Source organism: Oryx dammah, unplaced genomic scaffold (assembly GCF_014754425.2).
Source record: "Oryx dammah isolate SB20612 unplaced genomic scaffold, SCBI_Odam_1.1 HiC_scaffold_27, whole genome shotgun sequence".
Classification (NCBI taxonomy): Eukaryota; Metazoa; Chordata; class Mammalia; order Artiodactyla; family Bovidae; genus Oryx; species Oryx dammah.
In genome coordinates, this window is record NW_024070211.1 from 14,278,554 (window position 1) to 14,295,723 (window position 17,170).

The window sequence follows — 17,170 nt, forward strand, 5'->3', positions numbered from 1 at the left end:
TCTGCCATACACCATGAAAAGTTTTTTAAAAAGAGATTTGTGCACATTACTGTTTCTATTTCATGCCTAAAAAACCAGGAGGGAAGCTTAGCCCCACCTCCAAAAGACAAAAGAAATGATGATATAGCACTAATCTGAGGACTATTGATATTTTACAGTTTGGGATATGAGATGATGTTTCCTAAGACCCAGCTTGATAATGAGATCCCCCAGGGCCAGAAGTCTTTGATTCTGATCTCTAGTGTTCAAAAGCATCTATATCAGGCCCACAGCATCCAGGACTCGGCGTCTGCTCAGAGCAGCACACTCCAGCCCCTGAGTGCTCAGCTCAACACTTATTTCTGGCATGTCTGCTCTGTGCCAGGCCCTGAGCTGAGAGACGGGAGTGTGAAGACGAATAAAACACCATCCCTGCACACTTAAAAGCTGCCAACCAAGAGGTGAGTGCTCCAGGATGAAGGGTTCTTGCAGCAGCCAACTTATCCATCAGCACATATAAAATAATAATAGTAACAAACAACCACCATTTATGAACTGCCAGGTGCTTTATGTAACAGATTTCACGCCCCCCCCTCTTAATTGCTATTTAAAACCACAACTGCCTGCAGCTACTTTTGTCTGTTAGGGGAGTGGCATAATTTTTCTCTGGGTATACAGGATCTTTGTTTAGAAAATACTTAATAAGTTGCTTTGGCATGAAGAATGAAACTCCCCGGGGCTAGGCAAGACAAAGGAGCTGAATTGCTTTGCAAATTAGAGTGGGGAAAACATGGCAGCAGGGCAAGGGAAGGAGGTCTGAAAACAGGAGGAAGGAGATGTTAGGAAGTATAGTTAGGGAGATCTGTGCTGTTTTTGTTTTCCCAGATTCTGTTCCTTAGGGCACCACCCCTTGGCCTCCCTAACCTCACACATTCTTCAGCTTTTACCTTTCAAAAATTACTTCCTCATACCACACACAGCCTTCAAAAGGAATGAGCCAAATCCCTATAGACGTGGGTAAAGGCACAGGATATATTGTGAAGTAAGAAAAAGTAACCAGCAGAATAGATGCTTAGTAGAGTCTCGTTTTTTTAAAAAGGAGTTCCAAAGACGTATTTACAACTGGCTACACGTGGAAAATTCCTATAAAACTACATAACACTATTAACAGCTGTTACTACTAGGGATAGTGGTAGGGAATATTCAGAAGCTTTTATTTTCAGTTTTTACCCTTTCTACCTTCAAGCATTTTATCAAGAGATTTTATCCCCTTTTCAAAAGCCTTTTCCTCCAAGCAGGCTTCCCTGACTGCTATAGTCCATCAGGTACCCAAGGGGTCCTGCCCTCCTCTGTTGTGACATTTAGACCTTTGTAATTCCTGCTCCCGACCTCTCCCACTCCTCTACCTCCTGCACCCACTGTACTCTCCCCAGCTCCAAACTGACAGGCACCAGGAACTCCTAGGAGAGTGCTTGACATAGCTGTTAACCAAATGAATAAATTCTTCTACCTCCCAAAGAGTTTTTCTCCAACCTTGCTTTGGATCTTCCAGAGAGAGGAAGAACACACAACCCAGCCCCACCTGCGTGTGCTGCTCAGGCCCTGTTCGTGGTATTCCAGCTAACTCTCTGCCCCAAGCAGGGTGAGATGCCCTCTTTCTTCATTCTAGAGATAAGTGGAAAGGCAGCAGCTGCTGCCCTCTTCACAGCCTCAGCCTTGAGCGACGCTGAAACACCCAAGACCAGGGTAAACTGTGAGAAGTGTGAGCAGGTGAGGAAGCCAATTACCGGAACTGGCCAGGGCAGCCTGGCTGACCTCAGCAGAGCAGGGACGGCCCTCCCTTTCCATCTTCCTTTTCTTTCTGGCAGCAGGGGAGGAGGAGACCAAGGCCTAATTGCTTTCACCTTGAGAAAAATCTGCTGCTGACCATGTGCGGAGAGAATCACTCAGTTATACAGCAGGGGCTCCAGATGATACCAGATCAGAAAGGCTGACATTTTCCCTGAGGCCCACGCTAACAACTAAGGGGAAGAGACATCCTTGGCCTACTGCCCCCTCCTTGCTCAGGCCCACCAATCACAGTGTCAGCCCATTGCTGGCTTTCTTTCCGCCCAGAACCCCGCAGGGAAATTTCCAAGTCTGCCTCCTCCCCACCAAGGCTGCTGTCACTAAGATGATGCTTTCACTGGGTTTTGCCCAGGTCAGAGTGAGGGCTCTGGGAGAGAATTAGAGCTGTCTCACAGGCGCCAATGGCCAGGTGGACACCTCTATCAATCCAGCCAGCCTCTACCCACCAAGCTCAGACAGGAAAAGTGATGCTGGCCACTGGGACTGCCAGGGAGCGCCACTGGCCAGCCACGGGTGCCCGATTCTACCCAAACACTTCTAACAATTAAGGCAATGGATGAACTCTCAAGGCTTCCTCCATCCCTGAGGAAAAGCAAGTTCAAAAGCCACACAGTGTTCTCAACCCCTGCAGTGAAGCAAGGAACGTAATAAAGAGAAAGCACTGTAGCTCACGACAGCAGTCTTGAAGTGATGCTATGCAGGGAGTCTGGCACCAGAAGCTCAGCATTTGAGTCACTGAAAATCACCCAGGAAGTATGTGATACTGCATATGATACAAAGAACAACATAAAGTCTAGGAGCACTAGCTAGTCACCTATTGGAGCCCAAGTAGAAGTTTCCTTTAGGAAATTCCTTTTATTTTATTTTATTTATTTATTTATGGCTTTGCTGGGTCTTCATTGGGCTTCCCTGATAGCTCAGTTGGTAAAGAATCCGCCTGCAATGCAGGAGACCCTGGTTCGATTCCTGGGTCAGGAAGATCCACTGGAGAGGGGATAGGCTACCCACTCCAGTATTCTTGGGCTTCCCTGGTGGCTCAGCTGGTAAAGAATCTGCGTGCAATGTGACAGACCTCGGTTTGATCCCTGGGTTGGGAAGATCTCCTAGAGAAGGGAAAGGCTACCCACTCCAGTATCCTGGCCTGGAGAATTCTATGGACTGTGTCCATGGGGTCGCAAAGAGTCGGACATGACTGAGCGATCTTCACTTTCACTTCAGGTCCTCATTGCTTTGCTCGGGCTTTCTCTGGTTGCAGTGAGCAGGGCCTACTCTTCATTGTGGTACACGGGCTTCTCATTGCAGCGGCTTCTCTTGTTGCAGAGCACAAGCTCTAGAGCGCAGGTTTCAGTAGCTGTGGCACACAGGCTTAGTTGCTCCACAGCATGTGGAATCTTCCCAGACCAGGGACTGAACCCATGCCCCCTGCAAAGGCAGCCAGGTTCTTAACCACTGGACCACCAGGGAAGTCCTCCTTTAAGAAATTCTCAAGGGACTTCCCTAGTGGTCCAGTGGTTAAGACTCCTCACCTCCACTGCAGGGTTCAATCCCTGGTTGGGGAACTAAGATCCCACATGCCAGGTGGTGCAGCCAAAAGAAAGACATTTTTGAGAGGCAAAAGAAGACCACAGCTCCACACATAGGCCATTTCAACCACTTTCGAGCTGTGTGACTCTGGTCATGCTGCTTAACCTCTTTGAGCTCCAATTTCCCCAGCTGTAAAATAGGGTTAATGACACCTACTTTAAAGGGTGTCACAAAATAAAATTAATATACATAAACTATCATAGTGCCAGAAAGCGCTCACTAAATGGTAGGTGTTCATATTATTATTATGGTACCATCATATCATCACACATTCCAGCACAGACACTGCTGAGGTGGAAAGTGGGAAGGCCTTTAGAAACACGCAGACTTGGTTGGATATCTAGTTCCATTACTTCCAATATAAGGCCTTGGGAGAGTTAATTCACTTCTTTGAGCTTCAGTCTCCCTCCATAGGTGACTCAGATGGTAAAAAATCTGCCTGCAGTGCAGCAGACCTAAATTCGATCCCTGGGTCAGGAAGATCCCCTAGAGAAGGGAATGGCAACCCATTCCAGTATTCTTACCTGGAAAATTCCATGGACAGAAGAGCCTGGTGGGCTACAGTCCATTGGGTTGACACAACCAAATGACTTTCACTTTCACTTTCAAGGCCTTGGGAGAATTAATTCACTTCTTTGAGGTTCAGTCTCCCTCTATAAGAAAGCATGAATAATACAGCCTTGTCAATGGGATGGATAGAGTTCAGCCATCACCTGAGACTGAGCACATAGGTGCTCAGGGAATGTTACCTGCATGGGTACAGGATCATCCTCTTTTCAGCATCCTCTGTCTAGTTTGTTTGGTAGTTTTTACTGAAAGACAAAAGCTTGCATGTGGTGGTTTAGTCGCTAAGTCGTGTCCGACTCTTGCGACCCCATGGACTATAGCCTTCTAGGCTCTTCTGTCCATGGGACTCCCCAGGCAAGAATACTAGAGTTGGTTGCCATTTCCTTCTCCAGGGGATCTTCCCAATCTAGGAATCAAACCCAGGTCTCCTGCATTGAAGGCAGATTCTTTACCACCTGAGCTGCAAGGGAAGCCTGCATATGGACTTTATCAAAGCCAGTGGTCTCTTTCCTGTTGATTCTTCTAGCCTTCTCTATACTGTTTGACCCTGATGGTCACTACTGAATTTTTTGAGCCCTCCTGCCTGCCCCCTTGGTTTTCTTGACTCTGATCCCCTGATACTTCTCTCTCTCTTTCATCCCAGGCTCTTCATCCTCCTTACTTACTCCCTATTATTCTGTTGTTTGCTTTCCACATTCTACCTTCTCTCCCCCTGAGAAAGGCCACAACACAGTCAACAAAGCAAGCTCAGTCTATCCTTGATCCTGATCTCAAAGGTATCATTATTCTTCCAGCAACCACAAGTCAAATCCGAGATTCTTTTCTGTTTCCTTTCCTGTCTTTCTGAATCCACTCAGTTGCCAAGCATCTCTATTTTTCCCTCAAAATATTTCTCACATGTACCTCCTTCTTTTCCATCTTTCCTCTTGCCATTCAAAGACCAATACCAACCCAGATCTTATCTAGTTTAAGTGGCTAATTCCAATCTATCCTGAGTATTACAGCTGACCTGAAAAGATCACTTTAATCATACCAGATAGTCTCTTTTCACCACTCTTTCATCTCCACTCAAAATTCTATTAAGGCTGTTTCCTTCCTCCAAAGGCACTCAAGGGCTTTCATATCTGATTTTCTGCATTTGACTTTCCTTCAGGCCCCAACCTAGATTCTTCACCACATGCACGCCTTCTCCATGTCTATTTTCTCTCCTTTGCATCTGCAGCCTCCTCGGTCTGGAGTGCCATTTCCTGCCGTATCGGTCCATTCTGGCTCAAACCTCCACTCCTCCCGGAGGCCTTCCCTGCCCACTCCAGGGTGTAGTCATCACCTTCTCTGAGTTTCTCTGATGATATTGGTGTGGTCCTTGCGATAGAGCTCTGCCTGTTTGAGGAGTCGGTTGATGCCTACTGGGACACCTGCCTGTGCCCTCAACTCACACCACAGGGCAGAGTTGGCATCTTGTACGTCCACTTGGATGACACAGCATATTGTCATAGCAATTTGGAGTTGGACAGACGTTTTCTCATCCCGACATGTCACTTTCCCACTTGTTGCAAGACCAACCTCTCCCAGACTTCCTCATCTGAAAAATGGCAGTCATAATGGCCTCATAGATTTGTTGTGAAGATTCAAAGATAATGTATGCAAATAACTCTGCACAATGCCTGGCACCCAGTCTACATTCAATAAAAGGTAGAGATTATTATAGTTCCTGGCACCTTCCAGTCTAAGTATTACTTATGCATTCCTACTCATTTGCATAGCCAAATAGTAATTTACATAGACTGTGATATTTTACTATAGGTATATCTGCTTTCAAAACAGCTCTCCTTTCCCAACTTTCCATTTTTATAAATGGCACCACTGTTCCAAGGCTCCCAGGCTGAAACCTTGGCAGTGTGCTCTGCTTTTCCTGCTCTTCCATGTGCCAAACTCGTTGGCACTTAACCACGGGCTGTCTCTAACTGTTCTGAGAATGTCTTAACTCCCTGTTGAGACTGTAAATGCTTTAAGAGCAAGAACTCTGACTTATACTGCCTTGGTATCTATTATACTGGCACAGAGCAGGAACTCAATACATATTTGTTTTCTGACAAGATTCTATCAACAAATTAATTTACAGGGGCAGGTGTGAAGGAGATACTACACCAATCTGAAACACTGATCAGATATTCTGTGATTATGTTTTATCCAACATCTCTTCTCCACTCCATGAATTCCTCCTAGTCAATAGTCTCCTTGCTGATATCTTCCATAAATATTATTTCCTTTCTTTCATTTAAACTACTTATTTAATTGCATAAGGTTTTAACCACTTTTTAAACTAAAAACTGAAAAAAAAAAAAAACGAGTTCCTTGATGGTCCAGTGGTTAGGACTTGGGGCTTTCACTGCCATGGGGGGTTCAATCTGTGGATGGGGAAATAAGAGCCCACACACACAAAGAGAGAACCTGAAAATGATACAGGTATAAAGTGATGATGAAATTTTTTCCTCTTAGTTTTAGTTCTCAGAGATAACAACTGGGAACACTTTAGTGGGTACCCCTCCAGATCTTTTTATGTTGCATTAGAAATTAATAGCCTCTACTAAGACAGGATATAAACTAAACTTTTAAAAATGACTGTGTTTCTATGAGATTTTACATGCCCCCCAAAATGACCATTTTCTAGGCCATGGGGAAAAGGGATTAAAATAAATCCAAGTTGTGAAATAAATGAGTAAAATTCAAATTTGTTCCATGGCAATTCAAAGTGCCTATCACACTGTACCGTTTGTATACACCTCTGCCTCCCAGCTAGATTTATACCAGAGCAGTAATGGACTTCCATTTTTATATTCCCAACACCTATTTTGCACATAGTAAGGATTCAACACATGTTTAGTGAAGAATGACTTAACTGGGGCAGGGGGGCAGGGTGCAGTGGCCTGGGCCCAGCCATGGGCACCACGCTGGTGAGCCGGCTTGGCCTGCAGGATGTGCCAAAGCACATGGACACAGAGAAGGGCAACAGCACCCTGGACAGTCCAGACTCAAGGCTTCTCCCTAGCCCCAGCCACTGGTCTCTCTCGGGGGCCCAGGGCAGCGAGGAGCTCGAACCAGCCCCCAGGGCTCTGGTCCAATGCAGGATCCCCCCATGGCCCTGAATCTAGCTTCTCTCTCTCCAACCCCCTGGTCTCCGGCTGCTCACCAAGGTTATGACCCCTGGCCTTTGGCGAAGGAGTGGTGTTTGACCCCTTACCACCAATGGAAGTAAGGTACACATCCTCTATCAAGTACAACTCAGACTGGCACTTCATCGACAATGTCCACCTGTCCCTGGGCTTGGTGGTAGCCTCCTGCAGCCAGATCATCTCCTGGATTCCCAGTTGGCATGGCACGTCTACAAGGCGGAGGTGCACTTCCAGCCAAGCCACGAGCCTGCCTGCTGCCTCAGGACCACCATCCTCTATCTCAAGTACCCCAAGGTGTTCTACACCACCACCCTGGATGACAAATGCCGCAACACCCTGAGGAGGCACCTGTCCAGCGTGGAGCTCAAAGTCAGGGAGTTTCTGGGCGGTGTTTACCTGTTGGAGGAGAGCTGATTCAAGCACACTGAGAGGCCAGCCAGCTTTCTGGTCCAAGTAGGGTTGGGCAAGGCTGCCCTCGGGTGTCATTCCAGCCCTAGAAGAGTCTAACCCAGAAAGTATGAGTTAGTTGCTCAATCATGTCCAACTCTTTGCGACCCCATGGATTGTAGCCCACCAGGCTCCTCTGTCCATGGGGATTCTCCAGGCAAGAATACTGGAGTGGGTTGCTATTCCCTTCTCACCTCTAAGCCCAACCTGAGGAATAACAACATGTCACAATAGCTTCTAATTATTGAGGGAATTTGGTTTTTATAATTTTTCCAGTTATTTTTTAAAGGAATGTATTTTCTAGTTTGCTATTAACACAGCTTCCCCCAAGGTGTGTTAGTCGCTCAGTTGTGTCCAACTCTTTGCTACCCCATGGACTATACAGACCATGGAATTCTCTAGGCCAGAATACTGGAGTGGGTAGCTGTTCCCTTCTTCAGGGGATCTTCCCAACCCAGGGTTCAAACCTGGGTCTCCTGTGTTGCAGGCATATGCTTTACTGTCTGAGCTAATAGGGAAGCCCTAAGCCTCATGATGAAAAAATACAAAAATAGCTAGAGCAAAAGGAAAATGGCCACACTTTGAAATAGGGAGAAGGGGAGAGCTTTTTTTCTATTGGTCAGTTTGTCAGAGAAAGAGCAGAAAAATTATCTGAGATGGGAAAAGTAAGCTTGAAGAAATTTCAGCCTCTTGTGTCTTCACTTCTACAAAAGTGGTGCTAATTCAGTGAGCTGTGACACCCATGTGGATTCTGTCTGTGGAGAGCTAAATTCCACTCAGGTTTGTTTTTGTTTTTTTAATTTCCATTCGTATTTCCTGTTAACCCAAACCCCTGGAATCCTCTAAATCTGTTTTGTGATATCAAAAAACCCCAAACCACAATATAAGATGCTTTTCAAGAAAGAGAGAAAGGAAAAGTCCATCCTGTTCACAGTGGGGTCAGGTCAGCTGGTGGCTGAGTTTGGGGGCAACAGTTTGGTTTCAGCTCCTTCCACAGGTGGGTTCCAAGCTTGGGCTTTGGTGTCATGCCTTGAACTCTTGGCATCTGGTAACGTCTCCACAGGCTTGTGTAACTCTCCTGATATGTATTTTGGGGTTTCCAAATACTTCCCTAATTTTCTCATAAGGCAAAACATAGCACAGGCCCCTTTGGAGAAAAACAGCATTTTGAAAAAATCCTTAGGGAAAACACTTTCTGGGGAGTCCATGAGGAGGGTTTCACTCACAGTGGGAGCTGTCAGCCACTCCTAGGACTTGATGCCTCCTGGGAGGAGGTGGACATGGATGTTTCTGATAATTTAGTTCATCAGGGTGAATGTCCCTTCCAGTGACTTTGGGTCAGCACTGCAGAGGAATTCTGCTGACGCCTGAGGTCTAAGCAAAAAAAAAAAAAAAAAAAAATACAGAAAATTTTCAGCCTGCCCCCAACCCAAGTGACTGATGTCACAAGTCAAACACCAAAGCCTGGGTGCTGTGATGACCGTGCATATGCACTTACACGTTTGTTTTAGGGTAACAGTCATGACGTTGGATGTGCACAGAAGAAACTGAATTCAGGTGATGGAGCCACAGAAGCAGGGACACAGGCTGGGCCAGGCCAGGGGGCCGCGGAAGCCAGGCTGCCGCCGGCCTTCAGCCGCCTGCCCATCCTGTTTCACACCCCATCCCACCCTGCCTCAGCCAGCCCTTATTTCTTCCTCCTGCCAAGCCTTGTGGATTCTTTTTTCCAAATTTTAAACTTTTTGTTTTGTATTGGGGTAGAGCCAACTAACAATGCTGTGGTAGTTTCAGGTGAACAGCAAAGGGACTCAGTCATACATATACATCCCTGTGGATTTTGAGTAAAGAAAGTGGCAGATGGCTTTTGCTCTTCTGATATCAGAGAGAACAAAACTGTGGGTATTTCCTTTGGAGGCATCCAAATAATGTCAGGTGCTTGGGGCTTGCAGAGTCCTGGAAGCTCAGACTCCCACTAGATCACTGGATTTCTGCTGATGGCTTCCCTCTGTCCTGAAAGCTGAATTGAGAGCTCTGTGAGTACCCTGGAGCCACAGCAGGGACTTTTGTTACGAGGAGGGCAGGTGTGATGATAATCAGTGTCATTTGAAGTCATCAGAAGCCTGGAGGGCTAAATGGTCTGCTGTCTTCCTCAGATTTGATAGTCTTTAGCTCATCATGCACCTGATTGAAAGCATCCCTTCTGTGGAGCCTGTGATCGGCTCCATGGTCCCAAGTGTGCCAGCGTGAAGCTTAGCAGGGGGACCACTCGAGGGGGCACTCCAGGGCCCCATAGTGTCCTGTCATCATGCAGAGCAGCAAATGCCTTCTGGATTTGGAAGAGTAAATTACACAGTATTTATTGATAAAAATGGGGGTTTCCCTCTGACTTCATAATCTTGTCATTTAAGACAAGTGATAAGTGTAATTTTTAAACCATGGTAAGAGAATTCCCAAGGTTTTGTTCTGACCCAATTGAGATCCTTGACGAGCTCAGGACAATGTCGTGGGCAGTCTGGCTGAAGAGACATCAGGGAGAGAATAGTTTTTTGAACATGGCCCTGTGTTGAGATGCACACATGATTTTTTATACGAAATACATAATCGAGGTAAGTGGAAGTGAGCAACTGTGGCTGTGTTATGTGAATGGAAAAGCAGATTCTGTTTTGTTAGGTTATTCACTAGGGACCCGCCTGCAGTTCTCTTAAATCCTCCCTTTTTCTCCAAATCCGATTTTCTGAAAGTTGCAGAAAAGGAAGCATGTGACGACTTGGATCAAATGTCATAGATCAGTGGTGGATTCCTGTTGGTCTGCAAGGTGGAAGAGACGATTTTTAAACCCACTGGTTAAAGACAAACATTCCTAAAAGTGACTGGGAAATACCGCTTACTTATGAGTTAAGAAGTCTCTTTTCTCAGACTCTTAAATTGTGTCTTTTATGTAATAAGGATGATTTGTATTTTCAGAGAAAAGTTTTCTTTTGAAATTACATACCTTTGAAAAAGAATAAGTACCTTCTCATTTGATATGCTTCCCGTTTCTAACCTTAGGGAGAGTATTTGATGAAAATGCCTTTTTAAATTTATCTTTGACATCTAACCCACTTCATTTTGCTTTATGACTTCTTCATTTAATAATAACTTATCTTTAGGGCCTTCCCTGGTGGCTCAGTAGTAAAGAATCCACCTGCCAATGCAGGAGACACTGGTTTGATCCGTGATTCAGGAAGATCCCACATACCTCAAAGCAACTAAGCTCATATGCCACAAATACTGAACCTGTGTGCCCTAGAGCCTGCGCTCCACAACAAGAGAAGCCAGCAGAATGAGAAGCCTGCACACAGCAACTAGAGAGTAGCCCCCGCTTGCCGCAACTAGAGAAAAGCCCAAGCAGCAACAAAGACCCAGCACAGCCAAACATAAAAGTAAATAAATGAATAAAATTATAAAAAAAGAAGCCAGGGACTTCCCTGATGGTCCAATGGCTGAGACTCCGTGCTCCCAATGCAGGTGGCCTGGGTTCCATCCCTGGTCAGGGAACTAGATCCCACAGGGCACAACTAAGATCTGGTGCAGCCAAATAAATAAATGTTTTTTGAAAAAGAAACCAATATTAAAATTAAAAATAAATTATGTTTTAAAAAAGAATGACTTTCATCTCCCACCCTTTTAAAAATGATTGATGGCTTGATTTATTTTTTAATAATAAACAGATTTACTTTGAGAATTCTGCATCCCACCTTTAAATGATTCAGCTATCAGTCAGAGCCTCAGTAGGAAATTGAACTAATTCAAATTATTCAAGAAACTTTAATGAAGGGACTATTCAAGAAGTGTGAGCACCAAAAAGGGAGGTTGAGGTAGCCAGAGGCCAGCAATAGCAGGAAATTACTACCATGCTTGCTTGAAAAGGCAAGGGGAAGGAAATGGAGTTTCCTGAGACTGGTGAGACCCTGAACCATAAAAGAGGGGTTGCTGATAGGAGCTGATATCTTGGAAGGATGCAGCCACTCCCAGAAAATAAGAAAATGTGGCCCAGAGCAGGAGGAAACCCCCGAGGGCTCTCCATTCCTACACGCCGCACTCTTACCAGTGCCTTCCACTGGTGGAACTCAAGTGAGCGATGAGCCCGCTTGATACAGTCCTTGGAGATTAGCTTCCTGGGGCACAGGGCAAACAGGGCAAAGAATGGATGGGGGTGGGTAACACAGAGTGGCACACAGTCCACCAGTTACCAAGTGCCTTGTTGCCGAGTGATGTCAGCTCAGTTATTCTTCCATCTGGAGCCTAAACTGCAAAGTCAGCCACTAGTGTTTTTCATGCCAGACAGTAGGAAAGTGCCGAAGGAGAAATAATCAAGAGATAAGATACAGTAGCTAAAGACCTTGCTTCAGTAGGCAGTCAGGAAGGTAAGCTGGTACTCATAGCTGCCTTCTTCCACCATCTATTCCATGTTCCCTTTACCTTCTGCCAGCACCTTGGCTGGAGGGGATTCTTTACTTGGTAGGATGACCCAAACCTTCATTTCCACAGGATTCATGCCCTTTGTGGTTCTGCCTTTATTGTTTTGCTATGGTTTTAAGTTGATGGCTATTGGCTATGGGAATATTAACAGGTAACCTGGTGAAGCCACTGGGAGCAGACAGAGTTCTCCTTACTGCTATTACTATCAGCAACCTAATTTTCACTAGATAATCAGTATCAGTTGCCTTGTCTAATGTTGTAAGCCCCTTTTCTGCCATTGACTCAATAGTATGAGCAGCCCATGAGTGGTGAGACCCTGAGCCATAGAAGAGGGGTTGCTGACAGGAGCTGATATCTTGGAAGGAAGCAGCCACTCCCAGAAAATAAGAAAATGTGGCACAGAGCAGGAGGAAACCCCCAGAACTCTCTCTTCCTGCACGCCAAGCTGCAGGAGCCCATGACCGCATACTCTTGAGTCAATAGCAGAAAGGGGCTTACAACACTGGATAGGGCAACTGATTCTGATTACCAAGTGGAAATTAGGTTGCTGATACCAATAGCAGTAACGAGAACTCTGTCTGCTCCCAGAGGCTTCACCAGGTTACCTGTTAATATTCCCATAGCCAATAGCCATCAATGTAAAACCACAGCAAAGCAATAAAGGCAGAACCACGAAGGGCATGAATCCTGTGGAAATGAAGGTTTGGGTCATCCTACCAAGGTATGAGGAGCCCAAGATGACTGATAGCTCAGTTGGTAAAGAATCCGCCTGCAATGCAGGAGACCCCAGTTCGATTCCTGGGTTAGGAAGATCCACTGGAGAAGGGATAGGCTACCCACTCCAGTATTCTTGAGCTTCCCTTATGGCTCAGCTGGCGCAATGTGGGAGACCTGGGTTCGATCCCTGGGTTGGGAAGATCCCCTGGAGAAGGGAAAGGCTACCCACTCCAGTATTCTGGCCTGGAGAATTCTAGTCCATGGGGTCACAAACAGTAGGACACGACTGAGTGACTTTCACACTTTCACACAAGATGACCAGGGGAAAATGTTAGCTTCCACTTTAACAGAACCAATTTATTAATAATTCCTGAGTTATCTGGAGGAAGCATTCCTTGAGAAACAGAAACCAACTGAACCCAGAGTTGCAGGGACAGAAAGCAAAGTTTCTAAGAGTGAATTATTAAGTATAAATGTTAGAAGGTTCACTCCCACTTTCACCCTGGACCTTTGTATTCCAGCCATGGAGAAGATGGCACCATATATTGCTTGCTTGCTTTCTTAGGGCATGTACCATATCCTTTGACATTACCCCGACTTTGCAGGTTGCTGCCTCCTAGATTGCATTCCCAGAAATCACTTGCCTGTGGTTTACTGGTTTATTGGTGGCTCAGAGGTTAAAGTGTCTGCCTCCAATGTGGGAGACCCAGGTTCGATCCCTGGGTCGGGAAGATCCCCTGGAGAAGGAAATGGCAATCCACTCCAGTATTCTTGCCTGGAGAATCCCATGGACAGAGAAACCTAGTAGGTTACAGTCTACGAGGTCGCAAAGAGTTGGACACAACTGAGCGACTTCACCACCTTCACCACCACCATTAATATGTAAGGTGTGACATCCGAATTAGATTTTTTTGCTGGTGTTTTTACCATCTTTCTTTTCTTTTTTGGCTACACCATGTGGCAATTAGAACTAAGATCTAATTGATCCCCGACCAGGGATCAAACCCGTGTCTCTGCAGTGGAAGCGAGGGAGTCTTAACCATTGGACTGCCAGGGAAGTCCTTTACCATCTTTCTATGAAAGGGGTATTTTGGTTATTTGAAAACACCTTGTATTTTTATCACCCAAACAAACAAAACAACCAAGAAAATATAAACACTCTTGTTCCATGATTTTTTTAGGTTACACAGGTAGACCCTACCTAAGATATTGACTTTTGCCATGCTCTTTGATGCCTGATCATCACTCATATCTCATCTCCCATTGCCTCACCCCATCTAGTGGAGAACATGTCCGCTAGGCCTACATCAGCAATTTCACAGGGATGTTTTAGATCTCCTATTAAGAACCATTGCTGATGACAACCTCATAATTACATGGCATCATAAAATGCGATATGCTCTATAACACATCAAAAAGTGTCAGGTAGGCCCTGTATTGAAGTCAAGAAAAAAGATAATGGCCCCAAATGCATCTCATCTCATATTTTGATCTGATAACTTTGATTAAACTAAGGAGCAGTTTGGGATGAAAGAAGAGTATGACTTGTTCAAAACTGTAGGAGAAGCATCCTCATTATAATAATCATCCTCATGTATTTCAGTAGGTATCTATTTCTTGGAGCAAAGCTCTACAACTATTTACAGTTTAAGAGCTTGGACTCAAGACAACCCTAAGCTCCATACCTGATTTACTATTTCTGTGATCTGGGAAAATTACTTAAACCCTCTGAGCCTCAGCTCTTCCTCTGTGTCAAGTTAACATAACGATAGTCCTTTCTCCTAGGCTTAAAGGCTTATACAGAGCCTGGCATATACTAAGTCCTTAAAAAAGTTAATAATTGTGATTTGTAGTATTTACATACTAGGCATTATGGGTGTTGGGCTCTAAGATGAATGAAAGATTTGAGAAGAGAGATTTGTAATAGCATTATTTACCAGGAGGAAAGCACTCTAAGTTGCCTGTAGACTGCCTTTTTAGATGCTTCAGTCATTTTCTTCCCCTCCTCCTGCTCCCTCAAAAGACTTAGTAAACTTTAAGAAAGCAAACACAGTTGCTTAACAAGCTTTATCATAGCAACTGAATGTTATTATATAATAACATGTTATATAATTTGAGAACAAATTAATTCAATTTAATGATACAAAGAATAATGATACAAAGAAATGATACAAAGAAATTCTGTTTTTATGCTTTAGAAATGTTTTATGGTAGGCATTATATTAATGCCACTGTATAATCACAAAATTCAGTATTCAGTTCAGTCACTCAGTCGTGTCCAACTCTTTGTGACCCCATGAATTGCAGCATGCCAGGCTTCCCTGTCCATCACTAACTCCCAGAGCTTGCTCAAACTCATGTCCATCAAGTCTGCGATGCCACCCAAGCATCTCATCCTCTGTCGTCCCCTTCTCCTCCCGCCTTCAATCTTTCCCACCATCAGTGTCTTTTCTAATGAGTCAGTTCTTTGCATCAGGTGGCCCAAGTACTGGAGCTTAAGCTTCAGCATCAGTCAGTCCTTCCAATGTATATTCAGGACTGATTTCCTTTAGGATTGACTGCTTTGATCTCCTTGCAGTTCAAGGGACTTTCAAGAGTCTTCTCCAACACCACAGTTCAGAGGCATCAATTCTTTGGTGCTCAGCTTTCTTTATGGTCCAACTCTCACATCCATACATTGACTACTGGAAAAACCATAACTTTGACTATATGGACCTTTGCCAGTAAAGTAATGTCTCTGCTTATAATTATATCCAATTGATAGAACTAGAGGTCAAAATTTACCAATTTATACAATTTTAGGAGTTTATGGTTGTATTATGGTCTTTAAATCCCTAAATTGGTCACACTTATGGTGCAGTACTTAGAATTCTGGGGTCTCAAAAGAACAGAGTTGGAGGAATCACGCTCCCCAACTTGAGAGGATACTACAATCTATAGTGATTAAAACAGTATGGTACAGCACAAAAACAGACAAATCAGAGGACAAGAATAGAGAGCCCAGAAATAACCATACATACTTATGGTCAATTAATAATTAATTTATTAATTAGTAAATTAATATGACAAAAGAGGCAAGAATATACAATGAGAAAAAGACAGTCTCTTCAATAAAGTGATGCTGGGAAAACTAGACAGCTACATAAAAATGAAATTAGAACATTCTCTAACACCATATACAAAAATAAACTCAAAATGGATTAAAGACCTAAATATAAGACCAGAAATCATAAGACTCCTGGAGGAAAACATAGGCAGAACTTTCTTTGATATAAATCATAGCAATACTTTTTTTTAATCTGTCTCCTAAAAATAAAGGAAATAAAAACAAAAATAAACAAATAGGACTTAATTAAACTGAAAAGCTTCTGCATAGAAAAGGAAACCATTGAAAAAACAAAAAGACAACCTGGAAGAAAATCTTTGCAAATGATATGACTGATAAAGGATTAATATACAAAATATATAAACAGCTCACACAAAGCAACATCAAAAAACAAACAACTTGACTAGAAAGTAGGCAGAAGACCTGAACAGACGTTATTCCACAGACGAAATGCAGATGGCCAATAGGCACGTGAAAAAACGCTCAACACGGTCCATCATCAGGGAAGTGCAAATTACAACCACAGTGAGATATCACCTCAGACCTGTCAGAATGGCCTGTCACCAAAGAGACCACAACTGACAAACGTTGACAAGGACGTGGGGCAAAGGGAACCCTCATGCACTGTTGGTGGGAATGTAAATTGGTACAGTCACTATGGAAACAGTATGGAAGTTTCTCAAAAAACTAAAAACAGAACTACCATATGACCCAGGAATTCCACCCCTGGGTAAATATCTATAAAAAACAAAAACACTAATTCAAAAAGATACATGTACCCCACTTATCATAGCAGCATTATTTACAGTTGGTAAGATATGAAAGTAATCTAAGTATCCATCGACAGATGAATGAATGAAGAAGGTGTGTGAGACATATAGAGAAAATAGAATATTACTCTGCCCTAAAGAGCAAAATTTTGCCATTTTAAATTACTTGGATGGACCTGAGGATTTTATACTTAGTAAATCAGGCAGAGAAAGATAAATACTGTATGTTTTCACTCATATATGGTTTTAAAAAGAAAATAAATGAATATAACAAAACAGAAACAGACTCACAGATATAGAGAATAAACTGGTGATTACCAGTGAGAAGAGGGAAGGGAGGAGGAGAAAGATAAGGGTAGGGGATTAAGAAGTACAAACTGCTCTGTATAAAACAAACAAGCTACAAGACTATATTGTACAACACAAGGAATATAGCTGACATTTTATCATAACTATAAATGGAGCATAACCTTTAAAAATTGCCCAAGCTGTGCAGCATGGCTCAAAAGAAAAAATAA

The 17,170-nt window shown here is 43.9% G+C and overlaps 1 pseudogene; it reads left to right on the forward strand.

The window, feature by feature from the left end:
• Positions 1-6,917: 6,917 nt before the first annotated feature.
• On the forward strand, positions 6,918-7,565 carry LOC120854758 (annotated as a pseudogene).
• Positions 7,566-17,170: the final 9,605 nt, after the last annotated feature.